Source organism: Dipodomys spectabilis, unplaced genomic scaffold (genome assembly GCF_019054845.1).
Source record: "Dipodomys spectabilis isolate Male_0828 unplaced genomic scaffold, ASM1905484v1 ptg000295l, whole genome shotgun sequence".
Lineage (NCBI taxonomy): Eukaryota > Metazoa > Chordata > Mammalia > Rodentia > Heteromyidae > Dipodomys > Dipodomys spectabilis.
The window spans coordinates 4,474,430-4,486,705 of NW_024870972.1; the positions used below are offsets into that span (position 1 = coordinate 4,474,430).

Here is a 12,276-nt window from a genome sequence, read left to right on the forward strand (position 1 = left end):
AAGCGGTAGAGCACTCAACTTTAGCTGCAGAGCTGAGGGAGTGCGCCCAGGATCAGAGTTCAAGCCCCACAACCAACAAAAAGTGCAAATATTACCTTAAGTTTCCCCAAAAGGAAGGACAAGATAAATAATCTTCTCAAGCAGAAAAAATAATTTCAAAATGATTCAGTGCACCTACTTTTGCTGAGTTATTTAAGTTATGGCTTCTTTGCTAGACATATTCTCTTCCTTTGAAAATTGTCAAATATTAGCTTTACAATAAATTTCATCTAATATTTCTTGTTTCAAAAGAGAAGTCTATGCAATTGATGTCACTTAGCTTTCTTACTATCTTAACTCAAAGCCAAACCAGGCAGAAGAGTCTGTCAAACTCTTATCGCAAATTGAACACCAAAAAACCAGAAGTGGAGTTTTGGCTCAAGCAGTAGAGTACTAGCTTTGGGGGCAAGTGGGCAGGAAAGACAACTGTTCAGGGACAGGATCCAGCCTCTGGGTTCAAGCCCCAGAACCAGCACAAACTAAACAAACAAGCAAACAAAAATCCCAGATATTTCTTTGGGACCCTCCTTAAAGGTGTACTGGTCAGAGAAGAGGCTCCTTTTGTTGATCATACTCACTGGATCCTGCTGTTTTGAATCCTTACTGCTCTGGAGAACGTAGGATCAGACCAAAGGATTTGATAACTGATTCCTGCATCAAGAGAATCATCTCAGGGGTGAAATATCCATCCATAAGACACTTTAAAACCTCCATGTTTTTGTTCCTTTGCAGAACACTTTTAAAACAACATTATTTCCTTTTGGTATATGCTGGTCTTCAAATGGTACATTATTTCCTTTTGTAATACTCTCAACTAGAAGTTTACAGAAAAATTGTATATGAGTCAAGAACACACTCAGAAAAGCCAGGGATAGAGTCTCCTTCAAGCCTTGGGATACTTTTCCTGTACAGTAAAAAGGAAAGCACAAGGTAACTTGAACTTTGTTATTCCTCTATGTTCCATTTCTCTCCTGGGGTCAGTTTCCACATCCAGTAACAGTTACTTCCAGTAACAATCGATGGTGCTGCTTGAGGTATAATGAATGTTTTCTGGCTTCACTGAAATAACACTAGGACACCTTTGGACCTGAGGTAACACGTGTTTCAGAGACAACTTAGTAAAGAGAAAATATGAAATTTATATTGCTTATAAATACATTATACATGAGTACATTGAGCTCAAACTTTGTAAGTTCTCTGTAAATTAAGGCGAATTTTAAATGGGAAGAAGGTTCTCAGAACATTCTTTTTGTGAGTGTACGTGCTGTTCATTATTTCCCAAGTGTACATGTGCTAACAGTAAGGGAAACAAGAGCAATAATAGGAGAAAGAGAAGTTCTGAGTTTAAGTATAAGGGTTCAATACAATATAGAAGACTACAAATAAGACAACATTGAAACAATAAAGCCAAGTCCAGTATGTAGATTTATGGGAGTGATATACAGAAAACAAGACTCCTACGTGGAACATGAAGTATGAGGCCATTCTCATTCTAAATCATGCTTGCTAATCGTGCAACTTTGTAGAAAGTAGAATGGAAGAATAATCCTGTTTCCAAAGCAAGTCAGATATAAAAGCATGGATGGTGTGATGGCGTACAGCCTGGCTTTCACTCCTGTGCATATAGGCAGTTTGGCCATTGACATTGGGGCTGGCATGATCCGTTTATGGGATATACTGCCCATAAAAACCAATTATGATGTAAACAATGTTTGACAAGGTGTTAAGTCCAAAGTTACAGTGGTAAGGATGATTACTGTTTAGCTTTTTTTTGGGGGGGTGGGGGGTCCAGTCCTGGGGCCTGAACTCTGGGCCTGGGCACTGTCTCTCAGCTCTTCAGCTCAAGGCTAGCACTCTACCACTTGAGCCACAGCACCACTTCTGGCTTTTTTCTTTTTGCTTATGTGGTGCTGAGGAATCGAACCCAGGGCCTCAGGCATGCAAGACAAGTGCTCTACCACTGAGCCACCTTTCCAGGCCTAACTTTTTTCTTTAAATAGTTAACTGCTTTTTAAAGTTTATCTGCTTATTTAATCTAGGAAATAAAAAGTTAATATTTGTGTTTTTTGGTGAAATTTGAAACTAGGCAATTAAAAGCACTCATTGTCCTCAAATTCAACATTTAAAATTATTAAAACTTTGTTCATATGTTTTAGTTTTCCCATGCATGGCTCATAGTTATAATGCTAGCTATTAGGTCTTGACTGATACAGAGAGGATTATGATTTGAGGCTAGCTCAGGGAAACATTCACAATATTGGATCTCAATCAATATCTGAACCCAATGCATTGTGCTTTATATTTCATCTACTCAGAAAAGGTAAAAAGAAGGATTGTGGACCATGCTGGCCTGGTCATAAACAGAAAACGCTGCCATAAAAATGGATAAAGTAGGGCTGGGAAGGTGGCTCAGTGGTAGAGTGCTTGCCTTGCATGCATGTAGCCCTGTGTTCCATTCCTCAGCACCACATAAGCAGAAAAAAAAAGCCAGAAGTGCAACTGTGGCTCAAGTGGTAGAGTACTAGCCTTGAGCTGAAGAGCTGAGGGACAGTGGCCAGGCCCAGAATTCAGCCCCTCCCCCCCCCAAAATAAGGCTAAAGCAGAGCTGGGTGCAGGTGGCTCAAGCCTGTAATCTTAGCTACTCAGGAGGTTGAGATCTGAAGATCACAGTTCAAAGCCAGTCTAGGCAGGAAAGTCTGTGAGACTCTTATGTCCATTAAACCACCAGAAAATCAGAAGTGGCACTGTGGCTCAAACAGTAGAGCACTTGCCTTGAGCTGAAGAGTGCAAGGACAGTCTCCAGGCCCAGAGTTCAAGCCACATGACCAACAAAAACAAAAGTGACTTAAGCAAAAAGAGCAGGCATGTGGCTCACCTTTTAGAGGACCTACCTTAAGTGCATGAAGCCCTTAATTTAACTGCTAGTATAGAAAGGAGGAAAGGATATGAAGAAAATACGTAAGGAAGGAATTAAGATATAATCAAATACTAGAATGATAAGTATTAAATAAAGGGATTACCGGTATTTTATATGAAAAGATACTCATTGTTTAATAAAAGGAAAATTATAAAATGTGGAATTCAGGCTGAAATATATGTACAACTTTTGTTTTTTTGTAAAATGATACTTATGTGGCCCTTTAGTTTAAAAGTAGTAAATGAGTTTACAACAATATGAGTGGTTAGAAATGAATCATTATTTCTTATCTTATTTCTTTTTCTGCTATATTCACCACTTACAAAATCGAAACAATGTTGATCACTTTAATTATTAATTCATTAATTTAATCTTTCATCTTTAGTGTATAGTCTATTGTGTACATCATTTAAATGTTTGAACTATTTTTGTTTGTTTTTTATCCATCATGGATCTTAAACTCTGGCCTGGGCACTGTCTCTTAGCACTTCACCTCAAGGCTAGCACTCTACCACTTGAGCAACAGTGCCACTTCTGGCATTTTCTGCTTATGTGGTACTGAGGAATTGAACCCAAAGGTTCAACATGCAAGGCAAGCACTCTAGCACTCAGCCAACTTCCAGCCCTGATTTCTATTTTTCCTTCAGACATGGGACTTGAACACAGAGTATGGGTATTGTCCCAGAACTCCTTTGCTCAAGGCTAGTACTCTACCATACCAGTTTAAACCACAGTGTCATTTCTTGTTTTCTAGTGGTTAATTAGAAATAGCAGTCTCATGGGAACTTTTCTGCCCAGGTTGTCTTTAAACCACCATATTCATTTCTCAGCCTCCTGAAAAATTAGGATTGCAGGCATGAGCCACCTGAACCCAGCTGCTCATTAAAAAAAAATGTTATATGTTTAGTTCCCCCTCAAATACATATGAAGTGAGATGCAAATTAACTTTAAATACACCACCAATTGAGGATGTTGAGATTAAAAGTGATTGCAATTTTTTTATATTTTTTATATGTGGGGCTTGAGCTCAGGGCCTGGGGGCTATCCCTGTTCTTTTGTGCTCAAGGCTATCACTCTACCAGTTGAGCCAGTGCCCCTTCTGGTTTCTTGCTAACCAGTTTATGAGAAAATAGTCTCACAGACTTTCTTACCCAGATTGTCTTTAAACCTCAATTATCAGATCTCAGCCTCCTGTGGTGCTACGATTACAGGCATGAGCCACTGGCAGCAACTTTTTTAAAAAGGGACAACAATTCATAAGCCAGAAGCCTTGACTCATGCCTATAATATACCTACTCCAGAGGCTGAGATCTGAAGATGATGATTTGAATCTAGCGGTGCAAAAACGTCTTTGTGAATCTTTTATCTCCCATAAAGTGTTCAAGAAAATCCAGAAGTGAAGCTTTGGCTCAAGTGGTAGAGTGTACTCGAGCAAAAAAGAAGCTCAGGGATAGCACCTAGATCCTGCGATCAAACTCCATTTCTTACACACACACACACACACACACACACACACACACACACACACACACACACACACACACTCCAAAAAGTAAATAGAAAATATGAAGAAATCAATGAAAAATTTGAATATTGTAAGGACTTTTAGGTTTCAGTTGGTAGGACAATAGCTATTGATTGAAACTATCAGGTACCAAGGACATAAAAAAAGAATTATCTGCTCTGTATTTTCCTATTCTCATATATTCTCATTTGGGAACACTCTTCTTTTTAAAAAAAATTGTTTTGGCGGTGATATAGAGCAGGGTTACCTTTCTGTATGTCAGGTAACTAGTATATTTCCTTCCTTTTACACAATCTCATCTGTTCCCACATTCTCTTCCATACCCTCCCTCCCATCTTGACACCCGACTTGCATGGTTCACTTTCATCAATGTCCAGTATAGCCAGAGGGCTCTGCTGCTGCATTTTTTCACCCACTTCCCACTAATTCTGTGCCCTTCCCCCATCTTCCCTGTATATTAGGTGAAGAATACAGACTCATCAGAAAATGAAAAGACAAATTAAGAAAAGTTCCTTTGTTTATTATTGCAATTCAATTATATATATATATATATATATATATATATATATACATATATATATATAATATAGAAAAGATGCTTGGGTATTACAACTTTGTGATTTTCGCCAAATGCTTCCCCTTCTGTTCTTATTGTAAATGATGCCTAGAGTCCTGTACAGTATGTCATATCCCATTGTGTTTTAAACCTTTCTTCCACATATCAGGGGAACAGGTACCATTTGTCAATTTGATGTTGGCTTAACTTTCTTAAGATGATTTATTCTAGTGTCATCCATTTCCCTGCAAATGACATTATTTTATCTTTTCTAATGGCTCTGTAAAATTTCATTGTATATAGATGGCATAATTATTGGTTCCATTCATTTATTGTGGGGCATCTGGGTTGTGTACATTTCTTGTCACTGTGAATTGAGCAGCAAGGAACATGGTTGTGCAAATGTTCTTCCAATTTCTAATTTCTCCACTTCCCCACCAACATTTGTTGTCTAATTCAAGATATTTGGATAAGATGGTATCTCAGGATTACTTTGATTTATATTTTCTTTATGGCCAAGGATGATGAATCTTTCCTGATATGTTTCTTTGCCATTCTTACCTCTTCTTATGAGAAGTCTCTCCTTAGCTCCTCTGCCCATTTGGTGATTGGTTTATTAGTTTTGGGAGCAGTAGTTTCTTGAGATCCAGGTATACATTGAAAATTAGCCCTTTGTCTGATGTATTGCAGGTAAATATCTTTTCCCAATTTGTTTGCTGTCTCTTTAGTTCAGTGGCTGTGTCTCTAGCCTGTGTAGGTTTTTTCCTTTGATGTAGTCCCATTTGTTGGGTCTCTTTCCTATCTGTTATGCCCCTGGGATTCTATTCAGGAAGTTCATGCCAGTACCTATAAGTTCTTTTTATTAATTGTTATTTTAATGGTAAAAACGTTATTTACTTTTATAAATACATCGTAAGACAAAACTTTTCAAAACTACTTTCCCACAAAAAAATTTTTAAAAAATAAAGGACAGCTCGTAATATGTAGGCAGACTGTCTTGAGGCCTCTTTTTGTTCTTAAGGAGAGCTCTCTGCATTGTAGGGCAGGACAGTCGCCACACACTCAACACTGCCATGGGTTTGGCCTTGGGGAGAGAAAAGCCCAGCCTGGACTGAGTGTCCTCTCCTGGTCACGGCCATAGTTGCACATTCTAGTATCTAACACTATCTAGGATTATCTAGTATGGATCCTATTATAGTTGGGCTATGCTGTTTACAATGTTAACCATTGAGAACATATCTCTCTCTGCATATATGTGTGAATTATAAAGTATAAGTTGGACTCCAACTTCAACAAACACGTTATTCTCTACGTGTTCCCAGTGTCCCTATGAGGCTCTCTCAACAAGCAGTTCATCTTTCCTGTTTAGATAACATTAAACACCATTGTTTTGTTAGGTCAAGAGTAAAGATGAGGGGTGAAAATAAACTTTTGCCTTTAAATAGTTTATTATCCTCAACCCCAAACTAGGAGTTAAATTAGAAAACATTTAGTTGCTGTTGTTGTTTTCTCCAGAGCGATTACTCCATTACTGGTGAGGCCTGTGAGTTGTGGGGTACACTCCCAGCCTCCCCCATGCCCTGCTGGACCACAGCCAAGGCCACTCTGGGCCTTTCACGGGGCTCCATCCTTGAAAAGCTGCCTAATGGAGGGAGGTCAGGAAGGTCTGCATTTACAAGTTTCCCAGAATGTGCTAGAACTTTTTTTGCTGGAACCAGCCGGCAACGAAAGGGACTCCTGATTTAGGGGGCGAGGACGGAAAAATAAAGACATAAGACAAAGTAGGGGGTCGGGAGGTCTGCAGCAAAAGACTGCAGCTCCGTTTATTTTTAACCCTCCTTATTTATACTATTAGAAGTTAAGAGGTAACCTAAGGTCACCATAGTGCAGAAAAGCAAGGAAAATTTTAATAAAAACAAGGGTGCAGAAAGAAACAAGACAAGGTCAACAGATAGAAAGTAAAACAAATTCTACAGACATAGCAAGGCAAACCCGGACACCTGGTGTTATTCATGAAAGCCAGTTCCTTGTACATGCCTTCAAGTGAGCACAAGGGTCAAGATGACCTTGGAGTTTTACTGTCAGTTCCCAACAACTCCCCCGTCTCTTTTTTGAAGATGCGAACCCGCCTGTCTTAGGTTGGGTGGATCACCTTGTCTGCCTTTCCCGTCTTTGGGAACTTCTTTAGAGCAAAGCTGAAGGCCCTGTCTTAGGTTGGTCAGACTGGCACCCCCTCTTACCCGTCTCTGGCTGCAGTTCCTCTCGGGGGGAATTTATTTATTTGGAGCTTGATCTTATGTAGCTGGCTGGCTAAACTCATAAGAGAGTTTTGCAGTGTACGTATAATACAAGGAAGGCATAGAAAACCATCAACAAAAGCATTCCCAAGCCAAGCAATGTCATTAGCAATCCTTTAACATAAGTCAGGGAAGGGATATAGCGTTGAAATTGTTTAAACAGTTTTTTAGTAGTTGTTGCCAATTTAGAGTCCAGAGGTAGGGCTTGTGTAGTAATATGAGCAACCTGATTAAGATAATGGGCAGTTTGTACATTTTGTGTTAGTGTCACTGCAGCTGCCGCTGCAGAGGCAGCTAAGGAAATAAAGGCCAAAACATCAGCTACAAGTAGCCCAACAAATTGAAGAGTGCATTAGTTCTTTCAATTGTTTTAACACCTGAATACCAAAATCTTTATACCAAGTTTCAGAAATATTTACAGGAAGCATAACAAAAGATGGTTGTCTAACAATAAGTATGGATTTAGTTATGCTGATATACAAGCAATTAATAAAAGTACAATTAGAACCGGTAACATTAAAATAATTAGCTCCTACACAGATATTAAATGGTCCATACATAATGACATGAGGTGGTAATACACAATTTATAATATTTTTTTAAAAGGGATGAATTGGGCCAGGTTATTTTGTTGAGTGTAGCTACCAGCATCCAAACATGATGTTGAGGATGCTCATTCATCCACCACAGTCCAAGATTGTACTTATTAGTAAGATTAGCTCCAGACCAGTCCATTAATTGAGAATTAGTTCCAGAAATATTGGTAACAAATGGCTGCACATGCCTACACCTATTTGGATGAGGCTCTCCTGTAGATTTTACTACTTGTGAAGGATTAATGCAATGGGGTATCCTAAAGAATGGAGTAGAATTTGTATAAACTAAGTGCCCAGTTGGCAAAGATGTCATCTGTATATTGTACATTTAAAACTGGTACCAATTCTAAAACAGAACTAGACAAGACAACAACCAAAGGCTGTTGGGACTAATGGGCCCCAGTTTATCTTTATCTCTACCAGAACTCTGTGCTGTTTTCACTCAGCAAGCTGAATCCAAAGTCTGCTGAGTGAGCCTGTCATGCTCACCCAGAACTTCCTTACCTCAGAAAACATAGAGCAAACAAACACACTAAAGTAAACAAGACAAACAAGTGGCCACAAAGACAAAATCAGGTCTCAGTGAATGAGGCAACATCTCACCACCATTCACAAGTGGGAATCAAACACATTTACCATGGGACTCGGACCCCCTCTACTCACCTCCGGAGGATTTTTCTTTTAGATTCCTGCAAACGTTGACCCAGGGGCCTTCCAACGTGGAGGAGAATTTCCAGTCATCTTGGGGCAAGGGAAAGAAGTCCCTAGCGGCCGTCCCCTCAGACTGACAGGTTCTCCCCCATACTCAGACCCCCTGGGCCAAGGCCCGAGGCTAAGATCTTGTTGGTGTCACTTGCAGGTGGTCAGTGGCAGTTTTATCTGGCTGCGAGTTCTCCCTGCCGGCCCTTTTAAGTTATTGTTAGACCCTCCAGGTTTTTTACCAGCCATCACTCCCCTACTTCTGGATCCAGAGAGGGTGGAGGAGGTGGCAGTGAAGGGTAGAAAGGGAGTCAGTTTAAAGTGTAAGTAAAAAGGAAGGAGCTAGAGAGAAACAGATATTGAGGGGGTGTTAGCCAGTTTCCTCCGGGCTCTCGCATCAGGATGAAACTGAGAGAAGAAACATTCCAAGAATTCCAAAATACATACACAAACATTGAGAAAAAAACCATTTACAGCATGCGCGTTGTAGGCTGTCAGACAGAAGGTGCCGGACTACAGACGGGCCCAAATGTCTGCACTAGTGGATAGTTTACCCTGATGGGGATCAGGGGGACGTCTCCCACCGGCCCCGTTGGCTGTCTTTTAGCGCGTCCGCCAAGACTCTTGCCAACCCCAATACAGAACCTGCAGGCTACACAGATACCAGACAATTACAAAGCAGCAATGTTTTAACTTACAGGCCTTTTGCATCATGGTGTCCCTGAATCCTTTTTTCCAAAAAAAAAGTTTTTTTTTTAAGTTTTAAAACTAATGGTTCCTTCCTCCAGGAACCAGGGGTATACTTCCTCAACAAAGTGAAAGAAACATTCTAACTGACTCTGTTTAACTTTCACTCCTTGAGCTTGAAGTATACCCTAGAGAGCCTGCACGTATAACGTGCGGCTGTTTCCTTGCCTCATAATTTCTTACTCCCGACTATACTATCACCCGCTCTTTTTCCGGACGCGTCCTCTTACCTTAGCGGGGTCCTCTGCCTTGATCCCAGGTTTTCAGGGTCCCTGTTCGGGCGCCACTTGCCGGAACCAACCGGCAATGAAAGGGACTCCTGATTTAGGGGGCGAGGACGGAAAAATAAAGACATAAAACAAAGTATGGGGTCGGGAGGTCTGTAGCTCAAGACTGCAGCTCCGTTTATTTTTAACTCTCCTTATTTATACTATTAGAAGTCAAGAGGTAACCTAAGGTCATGCAGAAAAGCAAGGAAAATTTTAATAAAACAAGGGTGCAGAAAGAAACAAGACAAGGTCAACAGATAGAAAGTAAAACAAATTCTACAGACATAGCAAGGCAAACCCGGACACCTGGTGTTATTCATGAAAGCCAGTTCCTTGTACGTGCCTTCAAGTGAGCACAAGGGTCAAGATGACCTTGGAGTTTTACTGTCAGCTCCCAACATTTTTTGGTCAGTTTTATAGAACTTTCTTTGTCAGTTATATTCCACATCAATCTCTCCAGTATTTTCCAAGCAGATCAAGTCTCTTGCAGCTAATGAAGAAGTTTTGTGGCCCAGGGGTCCATGCCTTGGAATCAAAGATAATACCAGGAGGGCCAGGGGTCTCATGTATGGTAGAGATGTTCAGGTGACTGGAGTTTCTGACTTTCCTGTTCTCCATGAGGCCTGAGCAGGGCAGAGGGCAACAAGAAGGTGTCTTCTACAATAGCCACTGAAGTAAAGGAGGCAGAAGGTCAGCTGTTCCAATGGGCAGATGTGGAGAGGATTCTAGAAGGGGATCAAATCCGCTGCTTTTGGCAGGAGTATCAGTTATTTTTACAGAAAGCAACAGAAAAATTAATTTTCTGACTACTGAAAAGTGGAAAGATGCTCAAGTTTACCATTTAAAGGAACAATAGACATTTCAAAAATCTCTCTAAACTTCGGTTGTCTTAAAAAACCAGGTCATTACAAAAAGAAATAAAAGTTGATGCTGTAGGCAGGTGCTGTTCTGTCCGTGGCAGTCTTTTGTGCAAAGTAAGGCATATTGGAGCTCCAATTTAACTGATGCAGTGGGGTTTACTGGATCTGCAGGCCGAGGCAGTGCACGCCGTCTGTGCCCTTGCTGTCGATGCCTGGGAGGGGCTGACCATACTTGTCCATGCACCAGCAGAAGCCCCGCTTTCTGTCTTTGGAAGAGCTACACTGCTTCTTCTTATAAAATCTTTTCTTGTCGCAGTTGGGGATGTGCACAACCCTGGGACTCAGCACATTGAGGAACTTCAGGTGATTCAGTGTGTCTTCCATCTCTCTAAGGCAGGGACCATATTCTGTCTCCCCTTTGGACACCTAGGAGAAGCTCTGGGTGTCCGTGCTCTCGGACTCAGTCAACTTTGTAGCGCTGGCTGTCCTTCGCGTGACCTTTCTTGATGGTGTCCAGCTTTGCGTGAATGGAATGGAACTTGGAGTCAGGCACCCTATGTGTGCTGGACGGGGCATGGCTCTCCACGCTCCCCGTGCCTCGGTCCTCCTCCGACTCACTAGCATTTCCTGAGGTGGAGAGCGCCAGCAGCAGGTAGGCGCTCAGCCGGCTGGGACGCTGGCATTGGCGCAGAACCCGCAGCCATCCAGCAGCGCCTGCAGTGGGCACGGCTCGCCCGGTAGCAGTTGGCAGTTGAGCCCCTCGCTGCAGCATTCGGTGTAGACACCGCACGGCTGGCCCTCATGCAGAGCACATGTCAGGCAGCAGTCACAGCCTGGCTCGTGCACCATCTCCCCACATGCGGGTGCGGCAGGCAGAAGCGCGCGCTGGGCCAGTGCGTTCACATCACAGGGCTCGCAGCACAAGATGGGACCTCGTCACCAGCGGCTCGAGGACCAGGGCCAGGGCGGCGAGCAGAGCTGCCCAGAACGTGGGACGCCGCCCGATACATGGCGCCCTTTGCAGGGGCCAACTGGAGTAAGTGGTTACCGGGTCGAGGCACGCGGTGTGAGATTGCAGGATATGGAGCGTAACTACCGGTGCTCGGCGTGCAGCTGCCCAGCTCGCACCTCAGTACCTATAAGTTCTACTGTCACCCTTTTTCTGTCTTATAGTAGTTTGGCTGATTTTAATGTAGTTAATCCATTTTGAGTTGATGTTAGTGCAAGCAGAGATCCACTTCTAGTTTTCTGCCTATGGATGTCCAGTTTTCCCAACACCAATAGTTGAAGAGGCTATGATGTGTGTGTGTGTGTGGTGTGTGTGTGTTTGTGTGTGTGTGTCTGTGTGTGTCGGTCGAGGGGTTTGAACTCTGGGCCTCGGAGCTACCTCTGAGCATTTCATCTCCAGGCTAGTATTTGAACCACAGTTCCACTTCCCATTTTCTTGTGGTTTATTGGAGCTAAGAGTCTCATGGACTTCCCTGGCCCTGCTGGCTTTCAACAGCCATCCTCAGATCTCAGCCTTTTGAGTAGATTAAAGGCATGAGCCACAGGCACCCTGCAATGCTATGTTTTTTCCACATTACATCTTTCGCTGTTCTGTCGAATATCAGATGATTGTAAGTATGTAGTTTTATTTCAGGGTCTTTTCATCTTTTTTAATACGTTTTTTATTGTAAAAAATATTGTACAAAGGGATTACAGTTACATAAGGTAGGTAATGAGTTCATTTCTTCTCAAACATTGTTACTTCCTCCTTTGTTTTTCCCCT

At 42.0% G+C, this 12,276-nt stretch overlaps 1 pseudogene; it reads right to left on the reverse strand.

Annotated features, from left to right (window-relative positions):
• Positions 1–10,615: 10,615 nt before the first annotated feature.
• LOC122126972 lies at positions 10,616–11,432 on the reverse strand (annotated as a pseudogene).
• Between the last annotated feature and the right edge of the window lie 844 nt (positions 11,433–12,276).